Consider the following 19,213-nt stretch of genomic DNA (forward strand, 5'->3'; position numbering starts at 1 on the left):
CACTGTAGCCATTGGCTAACCTCACTGAGAGATGCAGCATTTTCCTCTTTCGCAAGGAGCACCTCGGCGCACATGGTAGTTTCCTGTAGTGCCAGGTCATACAACATCAATATTTGTTTTTTGAAACAACATTTATTTTTGCTTTTAGCCACTGTTTTGAAAAGTGCCCCTCAGCTCCCATAACAACTAACTCCAAAGTTTTACAAAAACCCTCCCAATACGAAACAAGCAATGACAAAGCCAAAATGCTGTCAGCCTGCACCAGTCCTATTGGCCTTATCAATACTTGTTAAACATTAACTTAGAAACAAGTATGAACTGACCACTTCTGACCTAAATATGGTGCCATTAGTCACCAAAAAGCAAGTCTGTCATCGAGCTCTCTACTGTATTGCCAGTATTGCCATTACAATTGGAGCAACATTATGCCATTTTTCACCATGCACATAAGAGGTTTCTGAACAACGCGTAACAATTATTATATGGTGCTTACGAATGCTATGATCAAGGAAAATGAGGCCCAGTTAAAAACATTAATTGCTTAGGATCACACAATTTGGTCATGTCGGAAAGCAGGCTTTAAACACGTTTCCTGGATCTCCATTGTGCAGTTCAGTTACTGGATGACTATATCATTCTCTCTTCCGTTTTATACCAAATTGCTATTTTTAATTCTTAGGGGTGTTTGACAAGTATATGGTGTTAAATAATACACGTATAACTTATTAAAGTCAAGTTGACACAATCAGTTTTTCTGGGCACAATTTTTTTAAGTTAAGCGAAAGTAGGACACTGCTTTTATTTTGCTATCACTCTTTTCCCCTGACTGAAAAGAGATCCCGATTTCTGGAGAAGCACTACACCTCAGTGGTGTCTATTAAGCTAAAACAAAGGTCTCACAGATCCCACGAAAGTGCACAGCTTGGCTATGAGACAGATTTACTGCAGAGCTGACACTATCACAGAGGTGACTGCGGGCTTTGTCATTTTTCATTACAAACTTAGGTGTGACTGGGCTCACATTGGATGATCAAGCCACCGGAGTGCTGAGAAAGTGCTTAGAGAGGGATGTAATGGTTACTGATTTTTTTGACTATTTAATCACTCAATATAGTGAAAAATCACTAACATAATGTCCCTCTTCGAGCACTTCTACAGCACTGCCCATCGACTTCACAAACAACCCATCTGATTGTCCCTCTCTTTCACCACCTGGGAATAAATAAAAGCTCAAAAAGATAGTTCTCTGGCCCGCATCTCCCCTGCTGCTGTTTTGCAGAATGATATGAAAGTTCAAGTGCTTAGTAGAAGCATGCAAACTCCTCTTGTATTTGGCAAACCGTCCAAGATACCCAGAGTTGAGACAGATATCAGGCTTGAAGTAGGCTCAAGCTTTTAGTGACGTGTTATCCTCTGTTCAGTGCACATGGGTGTGCTGTGAAGATCCTGAGGGTAGGACAAAAAGCAGTGAACTGTTTCAGGAGATCTGGTGTTTTAGACACTGGCAAAATCTGTCCAATTTAGAGCATTACTAAGAAACACAAATAAGTGGTGTACAAATTGCGCTGTGGACTCTTATGTAAGTAAAGAAAATGACCCCGCCTAGAGAGTAGCACAAGATGGCCCTAACTGGAGTGTGTTGGAATTCTTACACGTCTTTATCTTGGTGTCACCTCAATTGCTGCAATATTGATCATATTAATGCCACTGGTGAAAGTTGTTGATCTTTGGTAATGTTGGTTCTTATGGATACTTTGTTTCCTCTGCAGCCATGCTGGTTACTCTCAACTTTTTTCACCTTGTCACAACACTATGGAGTGGTACACTTGCCATGCCTAGTGGATACTGCAAGAAGGAATATAAATGTATGTTGATGGTATTCTTTAGTGGTAACCTAGTCATAAGGCAGCGGAGCACTGCACAAGTTCAAAGACCAGTATAAAGCCAATGAATAATAGTAGAGGTAGCTGATTGTTGGACTGTTAATGCATTGTGAGGTGTTCTTTACAGAGGTGCACTCTTTCCTAAATCGATGTTGAGTTAGGGAAGTCCTGATGGATATGTGGCTGTCATTCCAGATCCTAGGTACATAGATGGAAAAGACCGGCGGTCTTCCTTTTTTCTTTTTTACACTTCTTAATCTGCAGTGTGATGGTGTTCGGGTTGCAGGTGTGTTCAGAGCCACCAGAGATGGTGAGCTTGTCTGAAAGATAAGTGAGAGTGCTGGTTGTGATGGCTTTGTAAATGATGCATGTGGTATGTGAGTTGCATGTATCTTGACAACCAGATGATCCACAGCATTCTGGAATGTTATGACACGGGGTGGCAGCTGGAATGGTTACTCCGAAGGAGGAAGCTGTGCATGCCTACTGACTAATAAACCCTACTTCTACCACTGCTACTTGTGGTTACATCGTCTACAAATTGGCGATGATCTTCCATGCATATATGGAGGTTTATTTAGCACCTGCCATTGGAAAGCAGACAAGGAAAGGTGGTGCTGCTTGTTCAAGGTAACTGGGGCTTTGTCAAACTTGGCGGACAGAAGACTATGCAATCAGCTAGTCCGCAGGCTAGCACTCCCATGCTGAGTGTCTATGGCTACATACAGGCACATACCAACAAGGGATTTTGGTTGGCAGCGTGATTGCAGTAGGCCCTGTGATCGCGAGCAGTGTGCTTCTTTCGTGCTCGTGGCTCGGCCTCGTACACCCTCTTTTGACTGCGTGAGCCTCACGCACCCCTTTACATAGGGTGAGACAGTGTATTCTTGCTGTGCACATTGAGACTGTGTTGCATAGGAGGCTCACATCAGAACGTCACGCAATGGTAATTTTTGATTGGGATAGGCCATTCAATAAGGCCTTTTGCCTGTAGACAGTTTTTATACCTGGTGGCAATTTAGAGTCGGGGTTAATGAAATTTTAATGGCGAGTTCAGAACTGGCAGCTGCTAATGGGAACACGTTATCTCTGCTGCTCGATGGATGAAAGTGGGTATGTGCAGAGCTCTCAAAAACATAAAAATGTTAGTAGATCTGCAGGTCTAGTAACTTTAATAATCTACTCGACTTAACTGTAAAGTCCTTGAGCCAAAACAGGTCTCAAATTATGTGATCCTAGGCAAATATTTTGTCTTTTTGGGCCACTTTGTTCTTCATTATCATATAAGAGAGCACCTTCAAATATGCAAGTTCACTATTTCTGCTGTACAAAAAAAAATCTTTATTTACTAGACTAAACGTTTGCTCCATGTATAATATGAATCAAGCCCACAAATAGGGTACACTTGATTCCTGGCCTGCCTCTTAGTTCACTGATAGCATTGCCATCTGGGCAGGAGCATGAATATTCCCAGTTCATGTTTAACAACTCACTTTTCATAAATCTATTACTAAAGCATGATGTGGTAGTGCACTGTCATTTAAAGCTAGCACATTTTCCATTGAAATGGTCACAGAACTATGTCACTAACATGTTGTTTTACTGATAAAAACGATATAACGCATAAACAATGTTTGGAAAATGGGTTTTAGCAAAGATATTTGAAATTTACACATCACCACGTAAAGCGTTCTGATTTGTTTTGATCTATAAGAATCATTTTTTTTACCACAGAATTACAAAAATTTGTCTTCATACTTAGTGAAATATATTTGACATGTTTGAACAGTTAACTTCTATCTATTTCAGTGTTGTGTTAGACAGCTAACTTTACAAAATCCTTTAACTTCAGCCACAGAAAGAAAAGTAAATGTAGGAAGACCAACTGACTTTTGACCTCTGTCTCTGAAAAGAGCAAATGTGACAAGACAACAAGATTTAAAGGCATCTTTATTGCTCATTCACTTTTATTGAACAAGCAGAACACCTGTTGTCAGCTCTCCAGAAATGGGGAGTAGGCTCTAAAAATAACTTGTCCTGATTAAATCCGGCTTACCATGGCAAGTGGATTTTTCGAGGCCTGGTGTGTGTTGGTGATGCGCACACCTTCCATGTTAAAAGAGTATTTTAAATAATCACGAGGAGGATTAGAAGGGGAAAATTAATCCTTAAGTGGTGATGGTATTTAAAAAAAATAAAATTATTTGTCAAGTTGCACGTATATTGCAGGGCTCAGCACTCCAGAGGCAACTGCAAAATCCAACTATACAGTTATGATGACTTTGACTCTTACATATAATATCCAAACACATACCAACAACACCTCCCACACCCTAACCACCCTGATAGCACAAGGTCTGCATAGTCCTGTCCACCACATAGAAATATAGCAGAATGGGTAAGCCCCTCTGGCCACCCCGTAAGTATGCACCCACAGTCTGAGGATATGCATATACCTTATCCTATCGGATGGATCTCTGTTACTGGTGGCGGGTCTAACAACAGTTCCCGATAATCCGCCCACTGTTTCCAAATCTTGTCATCTTTGCATGGGCACCCCCTAGCAACAAAAATAGGTTGTTCTAGCCCCATACAGAAGTCAAGCCCATTCTTCCATACGGCCACCGATGGGGCCCTTGGCGCCTTCCATGCCCTGGCAATATCTCTTTTCGCCAATGTAAAGCCCAATTGCATAAGGTGACGCTTATAGATGTTGCCTCCTATTCCCTCCATAACATTAAGTAAGGCCAGCTGTGGCAAACGGGGGAGCTCCCACCCCAAAACCTCCGAAAGGCAGGCATATACCCCTCTCCAAAAGCGATCAAGAGACGGACAGCGCCAAACTGTGTGAATAAATGTACCCTCCTCTTGGCTACAATGAAGGCACACAGGGGAGGCAATCAGCCCTGCCCTCCACAGGCGCACTCCGGCAAAATAGACCCCGTGTAAATACTTGAACTAAACCAGGCGAAGTTGCATCGCTATGGCAGCCCCTCGCAGGGCTGCTAAGGCCTCAGTCTAGTTCTCCTCCTCCAGCATGCCCACAACCTCCTCCTAGGCCCTCCAAAGCCTCTGAAGTGTAGGGGAGCAATGAGTGACCAGGGATTGATACATTAGGGAAATTTTCCAGTCATTTAGATCTCTCATGAAAACCTTCGCCTCCAGCTGGCTGAATTCCGGTAGTGACTCCCAACCCTCTAAACTAGGGGACAGGGCATGCCGAAATTGAAGGTAGCAATAAAACTGGGATTGTGGCAAAAGGAATTCTTTCTGTAGGTCTTGAAAGGCTTTGAGCGTCCGGCCCCTCCTAACATCACCAAGGACTGAGATACCTATCGCATCCCATCCTTGGAATCCCTGTAGGGCCGCCAGCTGAGGCAAGTGCCCATTGCCACAGAGGGGGGTTTCCCGAGTCAGTGTTCCACCACCCCATTCGTCGCAATGCCTGCCTCCTGATCAGGAACACTACCTGTGTCACCGATGGCAGCAACCCCCGCAGCGGTGTTGAATATAGTATTGTATGTAGGGAATGATGTCCCATGCGCTGTCACGCAACTGCATACGCCGGGTGTCCCCTGTCGCCGTACCACCTCTCATTAAGAACCAGCAAGTGTGAGGCTTGATAGTATGAGAGAACATCAGAGGACGCTAGCCTCCCACAGTAGGGGGACAGGAAGCATGTGCGCAGAGCCACCCGCACCTTTCCCCTCTCCCACAGTAACTGTCGAAGTGCTGCATTCACCTGTCTGAACCATCGGATGGGATCTTATATGGATGATTTTGTAGCTGATAGAGGAGCGGGAGAAGTGCCACTATCTTGAATGTCGCTGATCTGCCAAATAATGACAGGCATACAGGAGCAGGACTTAAGATCTTCACGTACCTGCAGTCTCCTGAGACCAGGTTGAGCTCCCAGGAGACTGCAGGTACATCCGATAAAAACACGCCCAGATATTTCAGTCCACCCACCGCCAGCTGAACCGAGGAAGCCCACGCTCCTATCCACGTCCGATCCCCCAGGACCCATAATGTTGACTAACGGGGGTTCATATAGAGACCCGAAGTTTCCCCAAAAATGTGCATAATGCACAATAGCGGCGGCCTCGTCCTGTCTATAGCTGCAAGAAAGAAAAGTTCATCATCCGCATATAATGCGATCCTATCAGACAGACCCGGCTCCCATTCAAATCTCCGAATCTTTGCGTCAATGCGCACCCATGCCACCAAGAGCTCCATGGCTAGTACAAACGAATATGGGGACAGGGGACAGCCCTGAAGCATGTTGCTCTGGGGTCCTGCCCGATTTATGGAAGACCACCACCTCTGCATGCCTCCAGTCCGGAGGAAGCGAGCCCCGTTCCCGAGCCTCCTCCACCACCGGTCGAAAGTGATGGGCCAATTGTATAAAATAGTGTCTAAAAAATTCACTGGGGAACCCGTTGGGTCCCGGCGCCTTCCCGAGGTTGAGTTCTGCCAGGGCTGTGCCCAATTCTTCATCTGTCAGTGGTAGCTCTAACTCTACCCGCACCTCATCTGACACGGCTTTGGGTAGTAGGTCAGCTATAAATTTATCAATGATGGCAACCGATAAGCATTCTTTTGGAGCGTATAGATCCGCATAGTAGGTAGCAAAGCTTTCCGCAATACCCGGGGGGGGGGGTCGGTAATTGATTGTCCCGCCGGGTCCAGAACTCCCGCTAAGGCCTGGGAATGGAAGGGTCCCTGACAAAATCGATGCAGCATCTTGCTGGACTTGTCGCCCCATTGATACACCCTGCTACGTTTTGCCAGGCAGGCTTGGCGGGCTTCGTCCATCAGAAGGACCGCATAATTCTGTTGTGCCATCAACAATTGCTGCCTAAGTTGGCTTCCCTCCACCTCCTGGCTCTTACGTTAGAGTGCTTCTATTCTTGCCTCCACTCGCAGCAGCTCCTCCCTAGGCTTCCTATGCGCTGCAGCGCATCAAGAAATATCTACCCCCTCAGTGTGGGTTTCAATGCCTCCCATAATGTCTCAGCGCAAGAGTCAGACCCCACGTTAGCCGTCAGATAGTGTTCGATGGCTTCACTCATGTGCTCCTTATAGTCATCATTCTGCAGAGGCCACACGGACAGATGCCAACTGAACGGTTGTCGCCCTTGACCTATCTGGAGCGTAAGGGCCACTGGGGAATAATCCTGCAAGACCCCACACTGGTGGAATTCCTAGGTCAGGAGCTGCAACATTATTTTTCTATCAACACAGGCTCGGTCCCCTCGCAGGGAACGCTCTGGGAGGCCGGTAAGGCGGTGGTTCGAGGGGTGGCCAGAGGACTGGTCCATGCCAAGCGCGCGGAACAGGTCGCCGAACTGTTACAATTGGAATCCAGGGCTGCACAACTAGAGCGTGCCCAGCTGACTAACGACACTAGCCACACCTCCAGGCAACTGACGCTGGTCCGGGACGAGATTCGGTGGATCTCCTTAGAGTCGGCCAAAATGCTCTGGCGCTCCTCGGTGGCACGTATCTATGGCTGGGGGGACAAAAATGGTAAACTCCTTTAAAACCTGGTGTCCTACCCCGGAGCTAACCGGATTATCCCGGAGATCCGGACGGTCGCGGGGACCCGTCCGGTGATGTCGTTGGACATCGCACAAATCTTTGCACACTACTATGCGACCTTATATGCCGCGTGCCCTCCCGGTTCCTCCCTAGCTGGACTAATGGAGGAATCCGGAACCCAACTGCCCTGTCTCTCCCGAGAGGCCGCCGATGCTCTGGACGGCCACCTCACCCCGGAAGAAGTACACAGGGCCATCTCCCTGCTGCACTCTGGTAAGACGCCCGGTCCCGACGGGTTCCTCCAAGAGTACTACGCAATTTTTCGGGACGACCTGGTTCCTCATTTGATGGAACTTTTCCGCCAGGTGGTTGAGGAGGGGTCCTTTCCGTCCGAATCCGATGTGGCTACCATTGTGGTCATCCCAAAAACACAGCCGCCCTCCTTGGAATGCTCCTACTACCGCCCAATATCGTTGATTAATACTGAAATCAAAATCTATGCCACCGCGATAGCCCAACGACTTCGGCCTTTGCTGCAGGACCTGGTCCATCCCGACCAATGTGGCTTCATGCCAGCCAGGGGCATCCGCCACTGCATCCGCCGACTCAATCTGGCGAAGGCCCATCGTCACCGCCTGTCCCCATATTTGGCGTTGCTTCTCGTGGACTTCGAGAAAGCCTTTGACACGGGGTACCTGGGCGATGTCCTGGAAAGGATGAGATTTGGCCTTCTCTTCCGCCGCCTGATCAGGGTTCTTTATCATAGCCCTAGAGCCCGTATACTAGTTAATGGTGAGCTGTCGGAACCCTTCCCGATCCGAAGAGGTACCCGTCAAGGCTGCCCTCTTTCGCCGCTCTTATTTGCTCTGGTGATGGAGCCCCTGGCGGCGTTCATCCGACAGAGCTCCCTTATCCAAGGTTGGGCCTGGAATCTGAGCCAGGTGGATAAAATCACTCTATATGCAGAGCACTCCTGCCCTCGAGCTCTAGAGGCCCTTGCGGCGTTTGAACAGGTCTCAGGGCTTCACCTCAACCTGATGAAGTCCACCCTGGTCCCCCTGCACCTCTCCTGGGCGTGCTTCGACTGGCAGGAGTTGATCCCCCCCCCCCTCCGAAGGCAATCCTTCAAATATTTGGGCTTGTGGGTGACCCTCCTCCCGGAGCTGGAATGGGCCCTCAATATTGCCCCCCTGGTCGCTCGGATGAAGTCTGACCTCGGGAACTGGCAGTCCCTCCCCCTTAATCCGCTGGGTAGGAGTGCCCTTTTTAAAATGATGATCCTCCCCCGCTTCCTTTACATCCTGCAGAACACCACGGTCCACCTTTCCAGTGGCTGGTTTCGGGAATTGGACAGCTCCCTCACCCGATGCCTGTAGGGAGGTGGGCGGCCGCAACTGTCTCTGTCTCATTGCCGGGTCCTCCCCTTTGACAGAGGCATGGGGTCACCAATCTTCACCTCTACTATTTGGCCACGAGGCTCATCGTGATCCACAACTGGTTTGCGGGCGGCTGGTCCGACCCTGCTTACCGGGTGGAACTCACCACCCTGGATTTTAAGCAGCTTCAGGGATTCATCTACGGCTCCCCGGTGCCACAAGCCTTACCCCCAGTCACTAGGACGGTGCTCATGGCTGGGCGCGCGGCCCTTAGACTTGTGAGATGGGACCGGACGCTAACTCGACAGACACCGCTATGGCATGGAGCCTGGCTGAGGGAGGTCTTGTCCTTAGAAGGTTTCCGTCGCTGGGACCTGATAGGTATTTCGCTCCTTGGGGATGTGTGGGTGGGGGATCATATGCGCTCTTTCTCAGACCTACAAAACAGACATGCCCTCTCCCGCTCCCAGTTCTACAAATACCTGCAACTCCGTCACGCATTAAACGTACATCTCCCAGCACCCACCACCCTCCCAGAATTCAGCCCTCTCGAGGCGCAGGTAATGATGGGGGACCTAGGGAATGGGGGGTGTGTCCCGTATATACCGTGCCCTGGTAAACAATTGCCCTACATCCCTGGACCGGCTTCGGTAGCGTTGGGTGGAGTGGGTGGGTCCCTTGGAGGATGCAGACTGTCGTGACGCCCTTATGGCCCCCAAAACCCTGACAACGTTGTCCATGTTACGCCTGGTCCAACTTTATTACCTCCACATGGCCTTCCTCACCCCGACACGTCTCTACCGGGCTGGCTTGAGAACCTTTCCGGCTTGTGCGCGCTGCGACTCTGCCCCGGCAGATTTCTACCACGTGGTGTGGTTGTGCCTGGCCCTGGAGTCGTTCTGGAGCGGGGTGGAGTGTGAGCTGACGCATACTCTGGGGTGGGAGGTTCTCCACGACCCGAGGCACCTGCTGCTGGGGATATTCGCTGGCCTAGATGGCTCTAGGGCTGATAAGCGCTTCCTGGGAACGGCCCTGGCGGTGACGAAGTGGTACATAGCGGCTGCTTGGTCCCAAGCTGCGTCCTGACGCTGCGGAAATGGAGGAGGGGTGTGGACTGGTGTGGGGTGCAGGAGGAGTCCCTCTTTGAAGCCTGGGGCTGCCCTGAAATGTTCAGCGGGTTGTTGGCTAAATGGTTCGGCCTGTTGCTTCTGAGGGCCCGAGCCTCACTATGCATGTATGTAATATGGAAGATATTGTACCCACTCAGGAGGGTCTTATTATGTTAGTGTTGTCGCCATGGTGGGAAGGGTTTTTAATGCTGTACTATGATTTGATGCCAATGAGCTTGTTTGTTTCAGAAACTTCAATAAAAATTGATTATCAAAAAAAAATCTCACCGATGAGCACCATGTTACCTTTATGGGTGAGAAAATTCCCATGGTTGGATATAGAACAGTCAAATTTGAATTTAAAGGAAGCAAATCACAAAGAAAATTAAATGTGGGGGTCAAGGGACCATCAGTACTTAGGTGGATAGATCTAGGGAATTTGGATATTATCCCAATAGCATTGACCAGCTTATGTTATTGGGTGAACGTTTGAGTTCCACGGAAGGAGACTTGGTGAAAAGATATCCTGTTGTGTTTTCAGGCAAAATTGGTAAATTGAGTGGGTTAGTTCAATCAATCGGTTAATCAGCATTTGTAGAGGGCACCGTGTCATCCCTACGGGCATCTGGGAGCTGAAGGTGGTGTGTCTCCGTCGAAGAGCCAGGTCTTGAGCTTCTTTCTGAAGTCCGCCATGCAGGGTGCTGTTCAAAGGTGGGGTGGAGGTTGTTCCAGGTCTTGGTGGCGATGTAGGAGAATCAGCATCTTCCGCTGCGTGAATGGGGGGTGTGTGTGCGAGTGCTAGTGAGGCGGAGCACAGGTGTCTTGCAGGCAAGGTGGAATTCAGTCGATAATTGATGTAGGATGGTCCTTGGCTGTGTAGAACTTTGTAGGTATGCATGTAAATTGGGATGCATCTGACGATTCTGTGGAGCATACAGTGTGTGAGGAAGCACGAAGAAACAACTGTTTTTTAAATTTTTTTCTCTGTTTCTTTTCTCCTTTTTTTTCTGGAAACAAGCATCCTGGAAAAATATGGAACCCTTCACAAATTTGAGTGTCATCCTTGCGCAGGGGCCATGCTAATCTTCTCTGTGTTCCAAATAAAGTATGTGTGCCACCGAAGTGTGCACAACGAAGAAGCAACTGTGTTGGCTTGCTGTTTCATTGTCCATTCGCTGATAAGGATGATGCCAAGGTTGAGTGCGTGGTCTGTTGGTGTGGCCGTTGGCCCTAGTTCTGTTGGCCACCAGCTATGGTCCCATGCAGAAGTGTTCTTCCTGAAGATCAGTACTTCTGTTTTGTCAGAGATGAGCTTGAGGCAGCTTTTGTCTCATCCATTTGGCTACATCTGTCATGGTTCTGCGAATGTTGGTTTTAGTGTTGATAGGGTCCTCGTGAGTGAGAGGATGAGTTGAGTGTCGTCAGCATAGGAGATTATGTTGAGGCCGTGGGATCTGACAAGTCTGCAAGCGGTTATGTAAATGTTGAACATGGTGGGGCTGAGGGATGATCCTTGGTGTACTCCACAGGTGATGTCCTTGGTCGGAGGTGAAGGTAGGCAGTCGGAGGCTGTGTGTTCGTCCTGAGAGGAAAGAAGTGATCCACTTGAGGGCGTTTTGCTGTATGCCGGCGATGTGGAGTCTTTCAGTGAAAGTGTGGTCGGAGACGGTGTCAAATACAGCAGAGAGGTCGAGGAGGATCAGGGTCGCAGTTTCTCTGCGGTCAAGAAGAGGTTTGATGTAGTCAGTGGTGGCGATCAGTGTAGTCTTAGTGCTGTGGTTGGCACAGAATCCTGATTGTGAGGCTTCGAGTAGCCAGTAGAGTTTCAGGTATTTGGTGAGCTGTCGGTTGATGGCTTGCTCAAGAACATTTGCCGGGAAAGGGTACAAGGAGGGCAGTTGGTACTTTTTGAGGCTGCTAGGGTCAGCTGAGGGGCTTCTTTAGGAGGCGTCTGACGTCCGTGTTATTCCATATGTCTAGAAAGGTTGCTGTGGAGATGGAGGTGTTGAGGATGCCGGTGGGCCCTGTGCAGATTGGGTTGGCTCAGCGGTTGAAGAGGTGGTGGGAGCAGGGCTTGGTGGGCACCCCAGAGTGGATGGATGTCATGATAGTGAAGGTGGTCTGCATAGTGAGTGGGAATGAAATGAAATTAGGATTTGTAACGCGCGCTAATACCTGGAGGTGTCTAGGTGCGGCGGCCTAGCCTGAAATGTGTGCCTGCGCGCAGGAGACGAGAAGTAGGACAACTGCTTATTAAACAGCAGGGTTTTTAGGGATTTATGGAATGCCAGGAGTTTTTTTTTCTGTCTTCAGTCGTATTGAGAGTGATTTCCACAACCTCACTGTCCCTGCCACAAAGCTTTTCCCCGCCACCCCTTCAACATGGCCATTTTTACTTTGGGGACTACCAGATTTGCAGAAGTTACTGAGGGAAGCTTCCTACCAGGGAGATACCACTGAAATTTGTTCACCAGGAAATCCGGGCCGAGTCCATGAAGTGCCTTAAAGGCAGTACAGAGGGCCTTAAAATTGATCCTTTTTACCGGTAGCAAGTGCAAGGTATGTAAGGCATGTGCTACTGATTGCTGTTTCTGAATATCGTGCAGCAGACGGGCTGCTGCATTTTGAAGGACCTGCCATTTATTGAGAAAGCGTGTGCGTATGTTGAGGAACAGCCCGTTGCAGTAGTCCAGTCTGGACAGTATGAGCGCTGTCACCACTGCTTTCTGGAGCTCTAGTGGAATAAAAGGAAGGATATTTCTGATGGTTTTAATCGTACAGAAACGTGAGGTGATTGCATTAATTTGCACCTCAAAGGATAGTTTAGACTCAAAAAGGACTCCGAGGTTTTTCACCTTATTGACAGGAGTGGGAGTTTCGCCCATTTCTTGTGGCCACCAGTTTGGTCGCCAGAAAGAGGTATAATTTCCAATAAGGAGCACCTAGGTTTTCCCTGGGTTCAATTTGAGGCAATTTGGCGCCATTCACTGTTCGACTTTGCGCAGGCGCTCTTGAAATGTTAAAGTGGTATCCGTGTGGTCTCCAGAAAAGAACGCCACGATTTGTGTGTCATCGGCATATGACACTGTTTTAAAACCAAAGGATTTTATGAGCAAACAGACAGGGGTAACCTAAATTGAAAAGTGTTGGGCTCAATGAGGAGCCCTGTAGTACCCCACAGGGCAGGGTGAACCAGGATGAGCTGTGCCCGTCAAGCTCCACCCGTTGTTCTCTTTCACTGAGAAAGGACTTTAGAAGGTCCAGAGCCTCCCCCCTGACTCCTAACAAAAAGAGGCGACTGTCAAGCCGGTTGTGGTCAACCGCGTTGAAGGCCGCCAAGAGGTCCAATAGGATCAGCGCGGACTTCCCTCCTTTATCCAGATCTTCTCTGATTTCTTCAGGCGCATTTATTTGGCCAACTCAGTGCCATGTTGACTTCTAAAGCTATATTGCACACAATCTAATAGCTTGTTGTCCTCCAAGAACTTGATGAGTTCTGTGTTCATGGCATTCTCAACAGTCTTAGTGGGCAGGGGTAGACGAGTTAGGTTTTTTCAACAACGGAAGAATGAATGCCTTCTATCCATCAGAAAACATTTGATTGAAGATCCCAGGGCCGTAGGCCCTGGGGCCAGATGGAGAATGTTAGTGGGGCAGGGATCCCAGGGTGATCCTGATCTCATCTGCATTACTGAGATGTTACTAAAGTTATAAAGGTAAGGGATTGTATCAACTGAGGGGCCTTCCTCACAAGAGATCTCAGTCTTGAAAGTAGAGGGACCGTAGGATAACATTCCTCCTGCGCTCTGAGCTGAGGCAACAGAGTGTGCAACTGCCTTTACTTTTGCTTGAAAGAGGGATGCTAACTGATTACAGAAATTTTGGTTTACTCCAGTATTTTTCTGGGCAGTAAGTTTACTTAGTTTCTGTGCAGTTGAAAAGAGTTCTTTGGAGGAGTTGTGAGAATAGCTCTTAGTTTGGTAGAGAAAAATTGTTTCTTATTAGTTGAAATTTTCATTTTATAATCTGCAAGGGCTTTTTTATATAAAAGCTTGTCGTCTATTTCGTAATGTGAGCACCACTACCTTTCCAGCCTTCAACATATTTGCTTGTGTTGTCTAAGGCTTTCGTCAAACCAAGGTACGGAGTGATACGTCCTGTGGTTAGCATTCGGCTGTTGATTGCTGGTTGCTTGAGGTTGTTGAGGTTGTTGAGGCTGGGAGTGGTGGGTTGGGGTTTGAATTTGTTGTAGATAGTGGCTATCTTGCTGAGGAAGTTGTCAGAGAGGGAGTCGCAGAGTTCTTGGAAGAGGTTGATGGTGTTCTCTATACCTGCATGGTTGGGGAATTTTTTGACAAAGTTGAATAGTTCTTCGATGTGGTTGGTTATGGCTGTTCTCTTGGCTTTTTTGATGTGCTGATGGAAGACGCTAAGTCCTGCTTTGTGGGCAGAGGGTTCCTTGGAAGCCCACTATCCGTTCTTGAGTCTGTAGTTCGCAAAATTATCTTGAAAGAAGGAACCATGCCTGTATGTCACAAGGGCAGGAATATCTAGTAGGGATAAAAAAAAAAGTTAAGGAGGAACTGAATACCTTGGAAAGCAAAGGATCATAGAGCCGGTTGAAAGTGTAGAATGGCTCCCTCCTTCAGTGGTTGCTCGAAAATCTAATAGTCACATAATATTATGCATAGATCTGAGAGACTTGAATAAAAATATTGTCGTGGAGAAGTTTCGCCTACTCAGGATTGATAAACTTCTGTCATAGACTAAAGGTGTTGAATGGTTCTCAACCATGGACTTGACCTCGGCCGATCACCAAATTGAACTTCATCTAGAAATTAGGAGTTTAATATAATTTGTCACTCCTTTTGGTTAGAATAGGTTTGTACGCATGCCATTTTGTCTTGAATCGGTGGCTGCAGTCTTCCAACATCTGATGCACAATTTGTTCAAGGGCATCGAAGGTGTGACAGGCTACCAGGATGACATTTTGGTGATGGATCGAGACAAGCAAGAACATGCCATTAGATTGGTTCTGGTCTTAAAGAAATTGACTGAAAAAAGATTAACAGCAAAACTAGGGAAATGTAAATTTGCTTTAAGGTCTGGGACATATTTAGAACATGAAGTGGGCAGAGGAGGAATTTTGCCTAAAAAGGACACAATTTAAGCTATCAGCAATGCCCTTGATCCCAGTTCTAAAGAAGAAGTCAGATCCTTCCTTGGCTTTGCAAAATTTTATTCTAAATTTGTTCAGAATTTCACCATGAAGAAGTATGGGTTAAGACAATCATTGAAGGCAAGGCAGGAATTTATTTGGAATGGCGCGTTACAAGAGGATTTGAAGGGATCAAGAAGGATATATGTACAGCTTTTCCTGTGCAAGAGAAGTCTGCATTTAGTATTTTAACGACTGATGCAAGTGACAAAGGCCTAGGCGCCGTTTAACTCGGTTATCAGACATGGGTAAAAATGCGCAGTAGCCTATGCTTTCTGTTCGCTAACTCATGCAGAAAAGAAGTTTTCATTCATTGAAAAAGAGATGCTGGCTGCATTATGGGCTATGGAGAAATTTAGACCATTTTTTGTGGGGAATAAGATTTAAATTACGTACAGATCACAAACCATTGGCTAAAGTCCTTAGAGCTACTGGTGTAGCTAGAGCGACACTAAATATTGCAACAGTTACATTAAGGTTTTTGGACTTTGCATATGACGTGGAGTATTTGCCTGGCAGCAAGCACAAAGTGCCAGACTATTTGAGTCATTCGCCATTACCAGTGGATGAACATACCGGAAATGAATGTTATAAATATAGTGTGGTCATGATGAAGGATGGCAGTTTAGCAATATTGGATGAAGTGTGGTTGGCAAAGTATGAAGAAGATGAAATCTTGGTGCAAGTGAAAATGTTCATCACTAAAGGGTGGGCAGAGAAAAGCAAACTACAGGAAAAACAGCAAGGAACCGTTGGAGGTCAAGGATGAATTGTCCCTTAGTGAAGCCGATTATATTCTTAGGGTAGCTGAGTGGTACTTCCCTAGGGACTTTGGTTAACATTTTTAGAAATAAGTCATCAAGGGCATCTAGGCATTGTCAAACTTAAGACGAGAGTGAAGTCATCTTACAGGTGACCCAGCATAGATGTAGAAACAGAGAGGTTTGTGAGGAATTGCCCAATTTGTACCAATTCAGATAAGGTGCAATCTGTTTCCCGTCTACCTCTTGGACACCGGAAGTGTCCAGACAACCCATAGGAGGAGTTGAGTATAGACATTTTGGGTCCCATATTGGATAATTGGTGGATAGCTAAACACATAATAGTCATTATAAATCACTATTTTAAATAGCTGGAATTTTAAGTAATGGAGGTGTTGGATGTGAATGCTATAATATCCACCTTGGACAGAACATTTTTAAGGGAAGGTATTCCTAAAGCCATACTTGGTGATAATGTGCCACAATTCACAGCGGAGGAGTTTACAAGATTCTTTGTGAGGAATGGCATTAATGGTAAACGTACTCCTGCGTATCATCCTGCTGGAAACGGTGTTGTTGAATGCTTTACCAGGGGGACACCGCATGGATGAATAAGAAATTGTACAGCAAATGGTCTCCCTCAGTGGTGAAGCATAATTTACTTAAAATGCAGGAACTTTATGAAGTGTATTACAATAAGAAGCATGGAGTGAATGATGTGTACTTAGAACCTGGTGATTGGGTAAGCGTAAAACTGGGGTACAAGCCAAGAAGGGTTGTAGCCAGTTTGCAGAACCTCTGCAGATCAAAAACGTGTATGCTTAATCCGCAATTTTTTTTTGTTTTTGTTTTTTTTGTATAACAATTTTTATTAAACTTAAGGCACAGAGTTATCATCACAATATCACAGTGAATTTCAGGATACAAGGAATACAGTCCATTTGCAGTGGTATTGTTCAACTATTAAGAAAGTAAAGGGCCACTGGGTTGAGATCTCCTCATTGCCATATCTTCCGTTGGAGTAGTAAAAATTTCACCTCTAGAAGTATTCAATCCTCCCAACTTTTTGTCCCATTTCTTTGGGCAGCCCCTTAGTTTGTAAACCTCTTTCTCTGGCAGCATACATCTATCCATTTCTGCTACCCATCCAATCGTCGACGTCCGAGTGCTGGATCCCCAATGCATTACTATGGCCCGTTTTACTAGTAGGTAACCCAAAGCCACCCATTGCTGCTCAATTTCTGTCAGGTCTGTGGCTTTCCAAATGTTCAGGATCCCCAGTCTTGGCAATAGTTGAATGTGTTTGCCCAGCGTGTCTATCATTTTCTTTGTTACTCTGTCCCACAAGGGTCGTATATGGGGACACTCCCATAAAATATGGTAACATGTACTGTCGTTGCCACAGCTTCTAAGGCACAGCGCTTCTGGACGGCTACCTATTTTGGCCAAGAGCACTCCTGAATAATAGGATCTATGGAGTATTTTAATTGTATCAGGCGGAAGCGATGGTTTATCGCTGTTTCCCTAGGGGACATCAGTGCGGTTTGCCAGTCTTCGTCTTCCATGAGACCTATGTCAGTTTGCCAGTGGTCTAGAAGAGTCTGGAAGGAGTCGGGCAGATTATTGCAAAGCTTGCGATATGTGTAGGAAACGGCTTTAGTCAGAAGTGGCTCAGTGAGCAAGTGGTCCTCTAGGAGGGAAGTATCAGGCAAGGCAGCAAGGTCTGGGACCTGTGTGAGGAGGGCGTGTCAGATCGCTTTGTGCGAGTGCATATTTATTTTGCAAATCGTCAAAGGTGAGAAGTTTGCCCTTGCTGACCACGTCGCCTAGGCTATAAATACCGATGGTGTCCCACTTGTCGAACCCTTTATGAAAGCAAAGTGATCCCAACCGCTGAGAAGACCACAACGGCGTGGTTTTTGTGAATTTATCCGCCCACCCAAGGCGTTAGGTGGCCTTGTGCCAGATGGTAACAGTGTGTGCCATAGGCCCCAGATATCGGTCTTTCTTGGCCTTGCTGTAAAGAGCACCCAAATATCCCTCCCGGCCTGTTTGATAGCGTTCTAGGTGGAAGTCCGGGTTCATGGGGGAACCATAGATCCATAGTTTAACGGCTACCAGTTGTGAGGCCCAGTAATAAAGGCCTAGATCCGGAAGAGCAATCCCCCCGCCGTACCATCCCTTTGTAAGCTTCTGGAGTGCAATCCGAGGCGCCCCTCCATCCCATAACAAGACATGGAGCTCACCTTCAATGGTGTTGAAATAGTTGTCAGCTATAGGGAAGGGGCAGTTTTGAAGTGCATATAAAAATCTAGGGAGCGCAAGCCTTTTAAATAGGGCCGCTCTGCCAAGGAGGGATAAGGGCAGCGCTCTCCAGTGCTTAACAACTTCCCGTATTCGCTGAAGGGGGCTAAAAGATTGTGCTCCTAATATAATTTGGGACCTGGTGTGATAAAGATGCTGAGATGCGTAAAGCCTTAAGTTACCAATTTAATCGTGTAGCCGCGTGGTAGGCGGGGTGGAGGGCCATATAATACATATAATACAGATTTGTACCAATTAATGGTGTACCCTGCATATTTACCGAAGTTTGTAATAACGTTTAGAAAACTGTTGATGGATTTTTGGGGGGACGCTAGATATACAAGGATGTCATCTGCATTTAGGGAAATTTTGTCGTCTGTGTCTTCGCTCCATCGCAATCCCCTTATAGAGGCATTGCGATGTATCCAGTGGGCCAGCGGTTCGAGGGTCAACGAAAACAATAAGGGGAATAGGGGACAACCTTGCCTGGTCCCTCTTTGTAGGGTAAACGTATGGGATGTGTGATTGTTCACTCTAACCTGCCCCATCAGGCCAGTGTATAATAATGTCACCCAATCCGAAATCGGGGGCCGAATCCAAATCTTGTTAATACTTTGAAGCGGTAGGGCCATTCTATCGAGTCAAACACCACTGTGGTGTCTAATTAATCCGCAATCTTAAGTGATACGAAAGTGTGGCATTTCAGTAGAATATCAAGATGTAAAAAAATACTGAATTGGCAGAGTAACAAAAGAAAGGCTTAAATGCTCTCCCCATTCTAATAAGTGGTGATGGGATGAAGTAAAAGATGTGGGTACTGATGTGAGGGTACCTAACTAAACAACTGAACCAAGTACAAGTAGTATGGTCACTACTGGTGTGAATTCAAATGAGAAAAAAATAACCATCAAGATTCATGTAATTGAACAAAGTTTGCATTGTTTCTTTTTTTTTCCTTTTGGTCAATAACAGGAATGTTGTCTTGGCATGCGCTGAATATCCAGGTCTAGATGATGTGCAG

General features: G+C 46.8%; 1 protein-coding gene and 1 non-coding gene across 3 annotated transcripts in view; one reads left to right on the top strand and one right to left on the bottom strand.

The window, feature by feature from the left end:
• Positions 1 to 19,213, top strand: part of DOP1A (DOP1 leucine zipper like protein A) — a 1,079,867-nt gene that overhangs the window by 1,110 nt on the left and 1,059,544 nt on the right. The gene's annotated exons all lie outside the window — the stretch shown is intronic.
• On the bottom strand, positions 10,936 to 11,039 carry LOC147707553 (U6 spliceosomal RNA). Its single transcript, XR_015296899.1, has one exon. It is a non-coding gene; the product is annotated as a U6 spliceosomal RNA (small nuclear RNA).

This window comes from Lissotriton vulgaris, chromosome 6, assembly GCF_964263255.1.
Source record: "Lissotriton vulgaris chromosome 6, aLisVul1.2, whole genome shotgun sequence".
NCBI lineage: Eukaryota > Metazoa > Chordata > Amphibia > Caudata > Salamandridae > Lissotriton > Lissotriton vulgaris.